This window comes from Toxorhynchites rutilus, chromosome 3 (genome assembly GCF_029784135.1).
Source record: "Toxorhynchites rutilus septentrionalis strain SRP chromosome 3, ASM2978413v1, whole genome shotgun sequence".
Lineage (NCBI taxonomy): Eukaryota > Metazoa > Arthropoda > Insecta > Diptera > Culicidae > Toxorhynchites > Toxorhynchites rutilus.
This window is the reverse complement of record NC_073746.1, coordinates 231737224-231752773: the sequence shown is the minus strand read 5'-3', so window position 1 is coordinate 231752773 and position 15550 is coordinate 231737224.

Here is a 15550-nt window from a genome sequence, read left to right as displayed (position 1 = left end):
GAACGAATTCGTGATCCGCGCCTATTACATCTGCACTGCTTTGGAGACGGACATGAGCGGTCGCCCTCGAATACTCGCAATGTTCGAGGAAGCGTATCCAGAGTTCGTCGGGAGGCTTGACCAAAACGCGATGAACGCGAGGCGTAGAGCGATTGTACGCAACAATATGCTCTCCCAAACGCAAGTCGACGAGATCAAGCAGCAGGTGCAGAGAGAACTAAGCTCCAGAACAAGCAGAGCAAGCGATGTGTCGAGACGAAGTTCAGTACGGCTGAGCAATTCATTCGCGAGTGGGGCACGCGAATCAGCACCAGTGGAGGCCACAGTACAACAACCCCCTGAGCCGGAAGATCCACAGCCAGATCAACAACTACTACGCGATCTGGTCTTCCATTACGACGAGGCGATCTCACAGTTCCGCGACACGGACCCTTTGTCGCGCCCCAGGATCCCGAAGTTGCAGCATTCCCGCAGGCTGACAAGTGCAGTAAAGCTCATGAACGAGCACGTTCTTCCGCTGCACTTGGTTGATGCTGAGAACATGGAGGAGCTGCAACTGAAAGTTTACTGTGCTGCTGTGGCGACCGCCAAAAGTTTAGGATACCGTATTAGGCCAAGAGGCGGACTGCTCCAACATCTCCGTGAAAGGCGTGAGCCTCCATGGCGAAGGAGATTGGAGCAACGGATCCTAAACAAGCGCGCCGCAATTGGAAGACTGATGGCGTACAAAAGAGGCAGCAGATCGGCGAAATTATGTCGCCAAGTTGCTGTGATCGTGCGGCCTACTGAACTTCGCCAGCTGGGAGCTCACCAGCTGACGGAAAAACTCGACACACTGGTACAGCAATTGAGCGTCCTAACTAAACGGCTGAAACGTTACTCTGACTCTGCAAAGCGCCAGGAACAAAATCGGATGTTCAGAGATAACGAAAAAGCGTTCTACGACCACATTAGCGACGAGAAGCCCGACTACCGCGAAGGTTTGCCAGATATTAGCGATGTGACGAACTTCTGGGCTGGTATTTGGGAGACCCCAGTAGAACATCGCGACGGGCAAATGTGGTTAAGACGGGAGGAGGAGAGTTGTGGTGAAATTGGAGAAATGCCAGCTATCATCGTCGGAGAGAACGATGTCCGCGAAGCCTCGCGGTACCTGAGGAACTGGGCAGCACCGGGCCCCGATGGTGTCCAGAACTTTTGGCACAAGAAGCTGACCGTCGCACATCCAAAGATAGCTGAGTGCTTCAACAAGGTGCTACGTGACCCACACAACCTTCCTGAATTCGCCACCCGTGGCGTCACCTTCCTCCTCCCGAAAGACAGCAACACATTGAACCCATCAAAGTACAGACCGATAACGTGCCTATCGAGTCTGTACAAAATACTGAGCAGCATAATTACCGCCAAAGTTTCTGCTCACTGCGAACAGCATCACATCATCGCAGAAGAGCAGAAAGGATGCAGGAAAAATACGCATGGCTGCAAAGACCAGGCCATCATCGACGCAGCCATAGTCGGCCAGGCGGTATATAACCAGCGGAACCTAAGTATGGCCTACATCGATTACAGGAAGGCTTATGACTCCATACCTCACTCGTTTCTCGTCCGGGTATTGGAGCTCTACAAAATTGATCCCGTCGTCGTTAGGTTCCTGCAGCATGCGATGAGGCAGTGGAGTACGTCTCTGCACCTCAGTGATGGGGAAAATGTGTTGCAGTCTAGAACGCTGCAGATAAAGAGGGGGATATTCCAAGGCGACTCTTTCAGCCCGCTTTGGTTTTGTCTGGCACTGAACCCCCTCAGTAGGACGCTCAATAGAAACGGTCATGGCTATAAAATAAGGTATGGCGACGGCGCCCACGAAGAAGTGACCCATACCTTTTACATGGACGATCTCAAGGTCTACGCTGATTCACGTCAGCGTCTAGGTGTAGCTATCCGGGTTGTCGAAGACATAAGCAGGGACATCTGTATGGAGTTCGGCCTCGACAAGTGTCGCTGTGTCCACCTGCTGAAAGGACAACTTACCGAATCCGGAGGCTACGAGGTCTATGACGGCGAGTTTATAAGAGACATGGTTCGTGGCGAATCCTATAAATATCTTGGATTCCGACAGCTCACCGGGATTCGCCACTCCGACATCAAGACGGAGCTGCGAGACAAGTTCTTGAGTCGAGTGAACTGTGTCCTGAGGACTTTCCTCAACGCGGGGAACAAGGTACGCGCGATCAACACATTCGCGGTTCCCCTGCTGACCTTCAGTTTTGGTGTAGTCAAATGGAGCAAAACTAACCTAGAGGACCTTGAGAGGAGGATGAGGAAAGCATTCAAAGAGGCCGGAATGCACCATCCTCAATCGGCACTGGAGAGAGTTTCACTACCACGCAAAGAAGGGGGACTTGGAATCGTCGACATTTCTGCACTGTGTGTTGCCCAGGTACGACAACTGCGCGAGTACTTCGCAGAACGCGCCAACCAAAACGCGCTATACCGGGCTGTCTGCGCCGCCGACAGAGGATACAGCGCTCTGCACTTGGCGCAAGCGGAGTACCAACTCAACTGCAATCTGCAGACAGTGGAGGAGAAGATTGCAGCTTGGAAGCAGAAGGCAGTGCATGGTGCCCACCCCCATCAACTGGACCGGCCACACGTCGACAAGGCCGCATCTAATCTGTGGCTAACGCGTGGTGAACTCTCTTCAGTAGTAGAAGCCGACATGATAGCCATCCAGGACAGGATAATGCCGACGAGAAACTGCAGGCGGTACGTCTGGCATCAAGACGTTGATGACATTTGCCGGATGTGCCATCAACCAGGTGAAAACATAGAGCACATTATGGGAGGCTGTCCCGTTTTGGCCAACGCAGCCTACACCGAGCGCCACAACAACGTGGCCCGTATTGTTCATCGACAACTGGCGCTCCAATGTGCTCTACTGGAAGACAACGTACCAAACTACCGGTACCTGCCTGCACCTGTCCTGGAAAATGACCGTTTCAAGCTGTACTGGGATCGCACTGTTCTGACCGACCTCTCGATCCACCACAACCGCCCAGATATAATGGTTTACGACAAGAGCGACCGCAAAGTCACCATCATCGATGTCGCTATTCCACTGAACCAGAATCTGGAGGAGACCCACGGTCGCAAAATCTGCAAGTACCGACCATTGGCCGTGGAGCTCAAGGAACTGTGGGGGCTAAGGGAGGTCCCAAGAATTGTTCCAGTCGTTCTCTCTGGAACTGGAATTATCCCGAAGACACTTCTGGAAGCGCTAAAGGTGTTGAACATCGAGAAGGAATTGGCCGGCATCCAAAAGTCGGTCATCCTTAGCACCTGCGCGATTGTCCGACAATTCCTCGGTCAGGACTAAAACAGCACGAGCATGCAGATACGTGCATTCCGCAGAGCCTAGTCCCCCTTTGGCATTCAGAAGCCCGGGGGCAGGTGAAAATTCTGGCTAGGTTCGCCTAGTTAAGAAGTGAGATAAGTCTGCCAAAAAAAAAAAAAAAAAAAAAAAAAATTAGAACTGAGTGGATTTCCGAGCGGCGCTCGCTTATATACCGATTGGTGATTTCAATAGCCTATTTTGAAAGCAAATTTAGGACTATTGAAACAAGTTTTTGGATCAGAAAGTAACAAGTATAGAACGCGTAGACATTTTATCTTTCGAATGAAGTTTATCATACCATTTCGTTCAGTTGTTTAGGAGCTATTAACACTCAAAATCTCGGTCTCCGGCGTAACGCTTTCGTTTTCGAAACTTTGATTTTACAACCCGGTATAGAAATGAAAGACGTAGTTCTACGTCAAAATTTTATAATCACAGTTCAGCATACTTATGGGACGGTAATCATTCAAGGATAAACTATTCCCGCCCTTCTTAGGAATCAAAGTTATTATCCCATCCGTGAAAGATCTAGGTGGTCGTTTGGTTCCAATTAAGTAACTATTGTATATTTCAATTAGATCAAATTTCAAAGATTCAAAGTGAGCTAAATAAAATTCATAGTTAATGCCATCTGGTCCAGGAGTTTTCTTTCGAGAACAGCTTTCGAGGACTGATTTCAGTTCTGTTTCATCAATTAGTTGCATCAATTCATTTCGCTCAACATCATCTAAAGATGCATCAATATAATTTATCGGGTTTTCAATTGAATTGACGTCTTTACACGAAACAACATCATTTGAAAATGTTTCAGTGTAATAATCAAGAACTTTTTGTTTCAAAATATTACTATCAGTAATAATTTTAGTCCCTTCAAGCAACTTCACCATTTTACATGATTCTAAACGTTTAATTTGGGCAGAAACCTGAAAAATATTCATAATTTCTCCTTGCATTAAATTAGCTTCCTCCGTTTTGCTACCCAAATGCTTCAAGCGATTCAATTCAATTTCAAAAAGCCTAGATTTTATAATTTTAATATCTAAATAAGTTTCTTGTCCATTACTCGTTTTATCCATCCATTCCATCATCTTAGAATAAAAATAGCTTTTTCCATTAGTAATTCTTCTGTTTAGCTCCCAACTTTCTTTTTTTAAAAATTGTGTTATTTTAACCTTAGCTATTATTCTTCGGCATAAGCTTCGAGTAACCGGTCATGTGCTGTGAGCGTCTCCGTTAAAGCATTGTTTTCGGTTACCGTTGGCTGTTATTTTTTTTTTATCGCCCGGGTGTGCTTTTTTCGCGCGTTTTCGAACTGTTCGAGATATCGTAAAACGCAGTGTGAACTCGGAATTAGTGAGAAAAGCAGAATCATCAAAGCCTGGCAAGGCCAGCCGGCTTTCAGTTTTCGCCGATTTGTCGCCATCGCAATCGAAGTCGGACATCGGTGCTCAGTTGCACGCACACAATACCAGCGCGATTCGCTGCTCACTTACAGCAGCGTGAAGGAGAGCATCACTTCTTAGTGGTGTGTGATAGTGCCGAGCGCTCAAGCGCTCCGATTGAGAAGCAAGCAGCGGTTGCCAGTTCATCAGCACTGGGGTGCATTGTGGTGAATAGAAATAAATAAGATATAAGATTTATTTTTTTTATTTTATTTTTTTTATTTTTCAATTATTATTATTATTAAAACAAAATATTAGATTATAAGTACCAATTACAGAATGGCAGAAGGAGGGGGAGGATCTCCAGATATGGAGATCTCTGATGATGACTCCCCTCTGGTTGAAAAAACTAATAAAGGAACAGCGAAGACACTTAAACGCGTTCCTACATCAGAGGATGTTTCGTCCGGGGACGAGTCTGCTAACTCTAGCAAGCCCCCATCTAAAAAACCTGCAAATATCTCCTCTCCAACCCCCCTCGCTCCTACCCCAGCTCAGATTTCGCCTCCCCATCCTGTTGTCCCCGATCCCCTTCAATCCTCGTCATCTCCTTCTCCTCCTGTTGTCTTCTCTCCACGTGTCAAGGTCTATCCTGAAGATGCACCTGGAACTTCAGACCTAAACCAAACGTGGGTTGTTTTCTTCAGACCTAAGCCAAACGGAAAACCACTTAATGTTATTCAGATCATGAAAGATCTGGCAAGATACTCCTCCGTGACAGAAATTACGAAGGTTAGACCGACCAAACTGCGTGTTGTCGTGGCTGATCGGAAAGACGCAAACGGTATTGTCGTCGACCAGAGGTTTACCCTGGAATATCGTGTCTACGTGCCTTCCCATGACGTAGAAATCTCGGGGGTGATAACCGAAACGGGTCTGACGTGCAAATCAATTATGGAAGGAGATGGCAGATTTAAAAAGCTGCCTTTGATTAAGGTTAAAATCTTAGAATGCCGACAACTCGGCAAAGTCTCCCAGGAGGGGAAAGAATCGAAATTTACGCCGTCCGACTCGTTTAGAGTCACTTTTGCTGGCTCCGCCCTCCCTAACTACGTTATGGTGGACAAAGTGAGGCTACCGCTGCGACTCTTCGTGCCAAATGTGGACAAATCCTGCAGTGCGATTGAGCAAAAGTGTCCATATTGCGGAGGAACTCCGCACGTGCTCTCGGCTTGTGAAACTTACAAGAGTCGCTGGGAGAAGCAGAAGCGCTCTTTAAAGGAACGCTCGAAGGGCGCTTCTCCATTGGCCCAACAGCAACAACCTTTAACCGCAAACAATGTCTTCGCTTCGCTGCCAGTTGACGAAATGAAAGCGGATACAGCTAACGAGGGCACACCGTACATCTTCCAAGGGAATCCCCGGCGCAAAAATGTGACCACTCCCAAAGTTCAAGGACAAGCCCCTCCGGTTATACCCTCTGTTAGCATGCCTAAAAAATCGAGTGCAGCGGACAAGCAAAATCAGGTTCCTCCTGGCTTCCGTGGGAATAATTCACCTTCGAACGATCCAGCACTCGAAGGGACATCAAAAACCCTAACTGTCCCTATTTTTTGACGGTAAAATAGGGATTTATAAAGTTGACTGACCTTGTGGCTCAAATCTTCACATGCTTTAATGTTTCCGACTCCATCAGAACCATTGTCATATCAATGCTTCCAGTATTAAAGACAATTTTGCAACAATTGATGCAAACATGGCCCCTCCTTGCAATGATTATCTTTCTTGATGCCTAATTCGAATAGAGAGGTCGGAGATATCACTGTTTTACAGTGGAATTGTCGTAGTCTTATCCCTAAATTAGATACATTCAAATTTTTAATTCATAAGTTCAATTGTGATGTTTTTGCTCTGTCCGAAACTTGGCTTTCTTCGCGAGATGATCTCTCTTTCCACGATTTTAATATTATACGCTTGGACCGTGATGACAGATACGGAGGGGTGCTATTGGGGATCAATAAGAGCCACTCATTTTTTCGAATTGACCTTCCACCTATTGGAGGGATCGAAGCTGTTGCTTGTCATGCAAACATCAGAGGCAAAGACCTCTGTATTGTCAGTTAGTATTGGCCTCCGAGAGCTGCGGTTAGCCGCAAGCAACTTGTTGACATGTGCTCACTCCATCCTGAGCCACGATTGATCTTGGGAGACTTCAACTCTCACGGAACTGCCTGGGGGGGAACAGTACGACGACAATCGTTCACTGTTGATATATGATCTTTGTAACAGCTTCAATATGACACTTCTGAACACTGGGGAAACAACACGTGTACCTAAACCTCCTGCTAACCCAAGTGCTCTTGACATCTCGCTTTGCTCGAATTCACTATCGTTAGATTGCAAGTGGAATGTAATCCAGGACCCCAACGGTAGTGATTACTTGCCAATCAAAATTTCCATCACCATTGGGTCGAATTCTTCTGAATCTATAAACATGGCATATGACCTCACAAGACACATTGACTGGAAAAAATATGCGGACGCGATTGCTCTAGCCATCAATTCCAGAGATGGTTTGCCTCCATTTGAGGAGTATAACTTCAATTCTCGTTTGATCTATGACAGCGCGGTTCGCGCTCAAACGAAACCCATCCCAGGCTCCACTATTCGTCGAAGGCCTCCCAATCCATGGTGGGATAGCCAATGTTCCAAGCTTTATCAGGATAAATCGAACGCATTCAAAGCTTTTCGGAAACGTGGAACCATTGAAAATTTTCAATCGTATTTGGACCTTGAAAATCAATTTAAAAACTTTTTTTTTTTTGACGTAGGACTACGTCTAACCGGAAGATATAGGGGGTGAAATGAAAATCTAGGCACTGAACAAGTAGGAAAAAATGCAAGATTTGGAACGCTTATAACTCGAGCATTTCTCAATAGATCGCAAAGGTTTTTGCATCAATTGATAGGAAATATATCTACGCATCTATCATAACGAATAACATTTCATTTTTCTTGAGATAAATAATTGAATAATTGTGAAATATCAAGCATTGTCAAAATGCACTATGTGCCCATTTTTGATTGGTCCATTTTGTGCTCCTCAAATCGTACCGACCAAAACGGGCAACCAGAGCAGCAGCGAAATAGAATAAAGCACGATTGGAAAGGAAAAAGAAAACAATGAACGAAACATTGGTCGCAGTCTCACACATGCGTAATTCTCGAGCCTGCCAGTCAGCTTAAAAATCCCCGCTCCGCTGCCGTAACGATCATTCTCATTCAAACCGTACACCACATCGGTTCGCATCACAACAAATCAACAAACCAACCCAAGCAGTCATGTCTGGACATGGTAAAGGAGGAAAAGTGAAGGAAAAGGCAAAATCCCGCTCGAACCGTGTTGATCTGGAGTTCCCCGCAAGGGTAGCTAGGCCGCGTTAGTACCAGTGCTCCAGTCCACCTAGCCGGCGTTATATAGTTTCGGCCGCCGAAGTGATCGAGTTAGCTGGTAAAGCTGCTCGCGACGATAAGAAAACCCGCATTCGGAACAGAACACATTCGGTTCGGTGGACATCAAGACAACAGGCAGTTGCAGCGAGTGGCGAGTGGCAAACGCAATCGCAAAACGGCATCAGGTAGCAGAGTTTGTCCTTTATACACACTGCTTTGGTGGCAAATCCAGAACAAGGCGGCATCGAGGGCGTTCGAAATGGTTTTTTTCAAAACCACAAGTACTAAGTTTTCTAAATTGGAACCATTCCATAAAACAAGGCGCTTTTCAGGGCCATTAAACCTTCCAAAAAAGAGTTTAGGAAATACAGTTCAATGCTTTCTAAAACAATATCCAAAATAATAATAAAACACAAATTGATTTTTTCATAATTTGTTTGCCAGGATATGATGAGTATGTGAATTTGGCAGTTGTTCTGAACTTATTGATTTTCACCAATTCTTAAATTGCTTCTAGATTGAAAGTACAGTAATTTACACTTATCTCGACATTTAGCTAATTGGACGGACCAGTAATGCGACATATTTAGTTGGACATTTTTGTAAACATAGAGTTCGGGGTCCAAATTATGACCCCACATTGAAGGTCGACACTGTACCACTGTCATCGCAAATGTTCAATTACAGGTTAAAATTACCTCCAATCCGATACTGAGTGGTGGTAATGCGACGTGCCATTGAATGTAATTTACTGTAAAATATGTCACAAGCTGGATGGGAAGAAATTTTCCAACTGTGAAAGCTGTGGCGAGTGGCAAATGCGATCGCTAAACAGCAAGGTTTAGCCGAACAAGATGGGGATATCGAGTGATAACAAAACAATAAACTATTTAGATTGAAGATAATTTTGTGATCCTGAAAAGGACCCTTTTTAGCCTTCATGTGAATCCAACGAGCGAACAAATCGTAATGAATGTATTTTTTTGCCATCGCTCCCTTTTAACGCTCATTCGTTCGTCTCGTTGGACTCGCCCCTCTGGCTGAGTCTGCTGATTTGTCTCTATCCTGTGAGTGTGTACCACTAGAGTATAAAACACGCGGACCCCAAAAAAATATCTTATTTTCTTTCAAACCGTAAACCCGTGTGGTTGTACGGCATCGGCATCGTGGACGTAACAAAGGAGGACAAGTTAAGGGAAAGGCAAAGTCTCACTCGAACCGTGCAAGTCTCCAGTTCCCTGTTGGTCGCATTCACTGATTGCTCCGCAAGTGTAACTAGGCCGAACGGATTGGTGCCGGAGCACCAGTATACCTAACAGCGATTATAGAGTTTCGGCCGTCGGAGAGCTCGAGTTGGCTTGCAAAGCTGCTCACGACAATCAGAAAACCCGCATCAAGAACAGAGCAGCTTCGGTTCGGCGCTCATCAAGGCAACAATTAGTTTCAGTGAGTGGCAAAGTGTTTCTCCGGCACGTCGCATCAAATGTAATTTACTGAACAACATGTCACAAGCTGGATGGGAAGAAATTTTCCAACTGTGAAAGCTGTGGCGAGTGGCAAACGCAATAGCTAAACAGGAAGGTTTAACCGAACAAGATGGGAATATCGAGTGATAACAAAAACACAACACCAAAGGTTCTTTTCAGAAACATCAACATATTCATGAAGAGTAAACAGTAAACTAATCCATTTTTAAGGTAGATAGGTAGGTATTCACGTAGGAGAAGAACATAAAACAATATATTTAAAATATATATTTAACAAAAGCTGTCCCTTTTGTATAGTCCTACGTCACTCCGGTTATGTCCCCGACATTACCCACCCGTCTTTTTTTTTTGCAGACTTATCTCACTTCTTAACTAGGCGAACCTAGCCAGAATTTTCACCTGCCCCCGGGCTTCTGAATGCCAAAGGGGGACTAGGCTCTGCGGAATGCACGTATCTGCATGCTCGTGCTGTTTCAGTCCTGACCGAGAAATTGTCGGACAATCGCGCAGGTGCTAAGGATGACCGACTTTTGGATGCCGGCCAATTCCTTCTCCATGTTCAACACCTTTAGCGCTTCCAGAAGTGTCTTCGGGACAATTCCAGTTCCAGAGAGAACGACTGGAACAATTCTTGGGACCTCCCTTAGCCCCCACAGTTCCTTGAGCTCCACGGCCAATGGTCGGTACTTGCAGATTTTGCGACCGTGGGTCTCCTCCAGATTCTGGTTCAGTGGTATAGCGACATCGATGATGGTGACTTTGCGGTCGCTCTTGTCGTAAACCATTATATCTGGGCGGTTGTGGTGGATCGAGAGGTCGGTCAGAACAGGGCGATCCCAGTACAGCTTGAAACGGTCATTTTCCAGGACAGGTGCAGGCAGGTACCGGTAGTTTGGTACGTTGTCTTCCAGTAGAGCACATTGGAGCGCCAGTTGTCGATGAACAATACGGGCCACGTTGTTGTGGCGCTCGGTGTAGGCTGCGTTGGCCAAAACGGGACAGCCTCCCATAATGTGCTCTATGTTTTCACCTGGTTGATGGCACATCCGGCAAATGTCATCAACGTCTTGATGCCAGACGTACCGCCTGCAGTTTCTCGTCGGCATTATCCTGTCCTGGATGGCTATCATGTCGGCTTCTACTACTGAAGAGAGTTCACCACGCGTTAGCCACAGATTAGATGCGGCCTTGTCGACGTGTGGCCGGTCCAGTTGATGGGGGTGGGCACCATGCACTGCCTTCTGCTTCCAAGCTGCAATCTTCTCCTCCACTGTCTGCAGATTGCAGTTGAGTTGGTACTCCGCTTGCGCCAAGTGCAGAGCGCTGTATCCTCTGTCGGCGGCGCAGACAGCCCGGTATAGCGCGTTTTGGTTGGCGCGTTCTGCGAAGTACTCGCGCAGTTGTCGTACCTGGGCAACACACAGTGCAGAAATGTCGACGATTCCAAGTCCCCCTTCTTTGCGTGGTAGTGAAACTCTCTCCAGTGCCGATTGAGGATGGTGCATTCCGGCCTCTTTGAATGCTTTCCTCATCCTCCTCTCAAGGTCCTCTAGGTTAGTTTTGCTCCATTTGACTACACCAAAACTGAAGGTCAGCAGGGGAACCGCGAATGTGTTGATCGCGCGTACCTTGTTCCCCGCGTTGAGGAAAGTCCTCAGGACACAGTTCACTCGACTCAAGAACTTGTCTCGCAGCTCCGTCTTGATGTCGGAGTGGCGAATCCCGGTGAGCTGTCGGAATCCAAGATATTTATAGGATTCGCCACGAACCATGTCTCTTATAAACTCGCCGTCATAGACCTCGTAGCCTCCGGATTCGGTAAGTTGTCCTTTCAGCAGGTGGACACAGCGACACTTGTCGAGGCCGAACTCCATACAGATGTCCCTGCTTATGTCTTCGACAACCCGGATAGCTACACCTAGACGCTGACGTGAATCAGCGTAGACCTTGAGATCGTCCATGTAAAAGGTATGGGTCACTTCTTCGTGGGCGCCGTCGCCATACCTTATTTTATAGCCATGACCGTTTCTATTGAGCGTCCTACTGAGGGGGTTCAGTGCCAGACAAAACCAAAGCGGGCTGAAAGAGTCGCCTTGGAATATCCCCCTCTTTATCTGCAGCGTTCTAGACTGCAACACATTTTCCCCATCACTGAGGTGCAGAGACGTACTCCACTGCCTCATCGCATGCTGCAGGAACCTAACGACGACGGGATCAATTTTGTAGAGCTCCAATACCCGGACGAGAAACGAGTGAGGTATGGAGTCATAAGCCTTCCTGTAATCGATGTAGGCCATACTTAGGTTCCGCTGGTTATATACCGCCTGGCCGACTATGGCTGCGTCGATGATGGCCTGGTCTTTGCAGCCATGCGTATTTTTCCTGCATCCTTTCTGCTCTTCTGCGATGATGTGATGCTGTTCGCAGTGAGCAGAAACTTTGGCGGTAATTATGCTGCTCAGTATTTTGTACAGACTCGATAGGCACGTTATCGGTCTGTACTTTGATGGGTTCAATGTGTTGCTGTCTTTCGGGAGGAGGAAGGTGACGCCACGGGTGGCGAATTGAGGAAGGTTGTGTGGGTCACGTAGCACCTTGTTGAAGCACTCAGCTATCTTTGGATGTGCGACGGTCAGCTTCTTGTGCCTAAAGTTCTGAACACCATCGGGGCCCGGTGCTGCCCAGTTCCTCAGGTACCGCGAGGCTTCGCGGACATCGTTCTCTCCGACGATGATAGCTGGCATCTCTCCAATTTCACCACAACTCTCCTCCTCCCGTCTTAACCACATTTGCCCGTCGCGATGTTCTACTGGGGTCTCCCAAATACCAGCCCAGAAGTTCGTCACATCGCTAATATCTGGCAAACCTTCGCGGTAGTCGGGCTTCTCGTCGCTAATGTGGTCGTAGAACGCTTTCTCGTTATCTCTGAACATCCGATTTTGTTCCTGGCGCTTTGCAGAGTCAGAGTAACGTTTCAGCCGTTTTGTAAGGACGCTCAATTGCTGTACCAGTGTGTCGAGTTTTTCCGTCAGCTGGTGAGCTCCCAGCTGGCGAAGTTCAGTAGGCCGCACGATCACAGCAACTTGGCGACATAATTTCACCGATCTGCTGCCTCTTTTGTACGCCATCAGTCTTCCAATTGCGGCGCGCTTGTTTAGGATCCGTTGCTCCAATCTCCTTCGCCATGGAGGCTCACGCCTTTCACGGAGATGTTGGAGCAGTCCGCCTCTTGGCCTAATACGGTATCCTAAACTTTTGGCGGTCGCCACAGCAGCACAGTAAACTTTCAGTTGCAGCTCCTCCATGTTCTCAGCATCAACCAAGTGCAGCGGAAGAACGTGCTCGTTCATGAGCTTTACTGCACTTGTCAGCCTGCGGGAATGCTGCAACTTCGGGATCCTGGGGCGCGACAAAGGGTCCGTGTCGCGGAACTGTGAGATCGCCTCGTCGTAATGGAAGACCAGATCGCGTAGTAGTTGTTGATCTGGCTGTGGATCTTCCGGCTCAGAGGGTTGTTGTACTGTGGCCTCCACTGGTGCTGATTCGCGTGCCCCACTCGCGAATGAATTGCTCAGCCGTACTGAACTTCGTCTCGACACATCGCTTGCTCTGCTTGTTCTGGAGCTTAGTTCTCTCTGCACCTGCTGCTTGATCTCGTCGACTTGCGTTTGGGAGAGCATATGGTTGCGTACAATCGCTCTACGCCTCGCGTTCATCGCGTTTTGGTCAAGCCTCCCGACGAACTCTGGATACGCTTCCTCGAACATTGCGAGTATTCGAGGGCGACCGCTCATGTCCGTCTCCAAAGCAGTGCAGGTGTAATAGGCGCGGATCACGAATTCGTTCATTTCGTGTGTCCACATGATCCGTCGCCTAGTAGTACCCACAAGTGTGGACGACTGTCGTCTGACAGTCGCAACACGCCTCGTAGGCGCAGCGTTTCGTTGGTGATGTCGATGGCTGCTGTTTCCGTGTGGCGGTAGCTCTTCGGGTTGAACCCGGCTGGTGGCCCGCTCTTGCACATCGCCCTCCAGCCGCTGGCCGCTCGCTCTTACGCCCGTTCCAGGACCAGCTCCAGTTCGGGGACCCTCCTCGGGTGATCGCATTCGTAGTATTCGTCTTGACCTTAGCTCCATTATCTGGGTGTATCTCCTTTGCCCGGGAGACAGCGGGTTGGCAAGGTCTCCATGACCCGGGAGGCCTTCCCCGGGAGAGATATAGCGCTCTGACTCGCTCGCACCCTCACACCCTCGCACCCTCACGCTCACTTAGCCACTTTCGACACCCGTTCTCGGAGCCAAGACCAGGTGTGTGTTTCCAGTTCACGCCCGATCTAAAAATGTCGTCATATGATCTTCGTGGAGGCGTGAGATAGGAACATTTGAGACCAACGGGCAGGCTCCTACCCTAGTGTTGATCCCCATTTGAGAACCTTTTCTTTTTTTTTTTTTTTTTTTTTTTTTTTTTCTTTCCCTCCTCTCACCCCCATCTCTAAGAAACTCATACTCGAGCTTCCTAGAGTTGGTCTCCTTTTTTTTTGTTTCACAGGACGCTAAACACTTAGAGGTAAGAGTACAATACATAACAATTAGTACCTGTTGGATCCCAGTGAAATGATATTCTTTATATATAACTTGATCAAAGGGAAAAAACGTGCTTATTGGCGAAATTTTGTGGGAGGTTTGTCACGAGAAACGTCAATGAAAAAATTATGGAAAGTGGCTCGAAACATGAGAAATCGCTCTTCAACAAATGAAAGCGAGGAATATTCACATCGATGGATTTTTAATTTCGCACGGAAGGTTTGTCCTGATTCCGCTCCTGTGCAAAAAATTGTTCGAGATATACCACAAGATAGGTGCGATCTTGATTCCGAGTTTTCGATGGTAGAATTCTCTCTTGCTCTCCTTTCTTGTAACAATTCGGCTCCAGGATCAGATAGAATTAAGTTCAACTTGTTGAAACACCTCCCTGATGTGGCGAAACATCGCTTGTTGAATTTATTCAATCGGTTTCTGGAGCATAATGTTGTTCCAGATGATTGGAGACAAGTGCGAATTATAGCTATTCAAAAACCCGGAAAACCCGCGTCCGACTTCAATTCGTACCGCCCAATAGCAATGCTGTCTTGTATACGGAAATTGTTGGAGAAAATGATCTTGTTTCGCCTTGATCGTTGGGTTGAAACGAATGGCTTACTCTCAGATACACAATATGGGTTCCGCAGGGGCAAGGGGACGAATGATTGTCTTGCGTTGCTTTCTTCAGAAATTCAAATGGCTTACGCCGAAAAAAAAACAAATGGCTTCAGTATTCTTGGACATAAAGGGGGCCTTTGATTCTGTTTCAATAGAGGTTTTGTCAGACAAATTACACTCTCGGGGTCTACCGCCTCTATTGAATAATATGTTATATAACTTGCTTTGTGAGAAACATTTGAATTTTTCTCATGGAGATTCGGCAGTAAGTCGGGTCTCTTACATGGGCCTCCCTCAGGGCTCATGTTTAAGCCCCCTTTTGTACAACTTCTATGTAAGCGACATTGACAATTGCCCTACACAAAATTGCAGCTTAAGACAACTTGCAGATGATGGAGTAGTGTCTGCCGTAGGATCAAAAGAATCCGACCTGCAAGAACCCTTACAAGATACTTTGGACAATTTTTCAACCTGGGCCATTGCGCTAGGGATCGAATTCTCCACGGAGAAAACAGAGATGGTGGTTTTTTCTAGGAAGCATAGACCAGCAAAACCAAAGCTTCAACTTTTGGGTAAACCAATCACTCATGCTATGTCATTCAAGTATCTTGGGGTCTGGTTCGACTCCAAATGTACTTG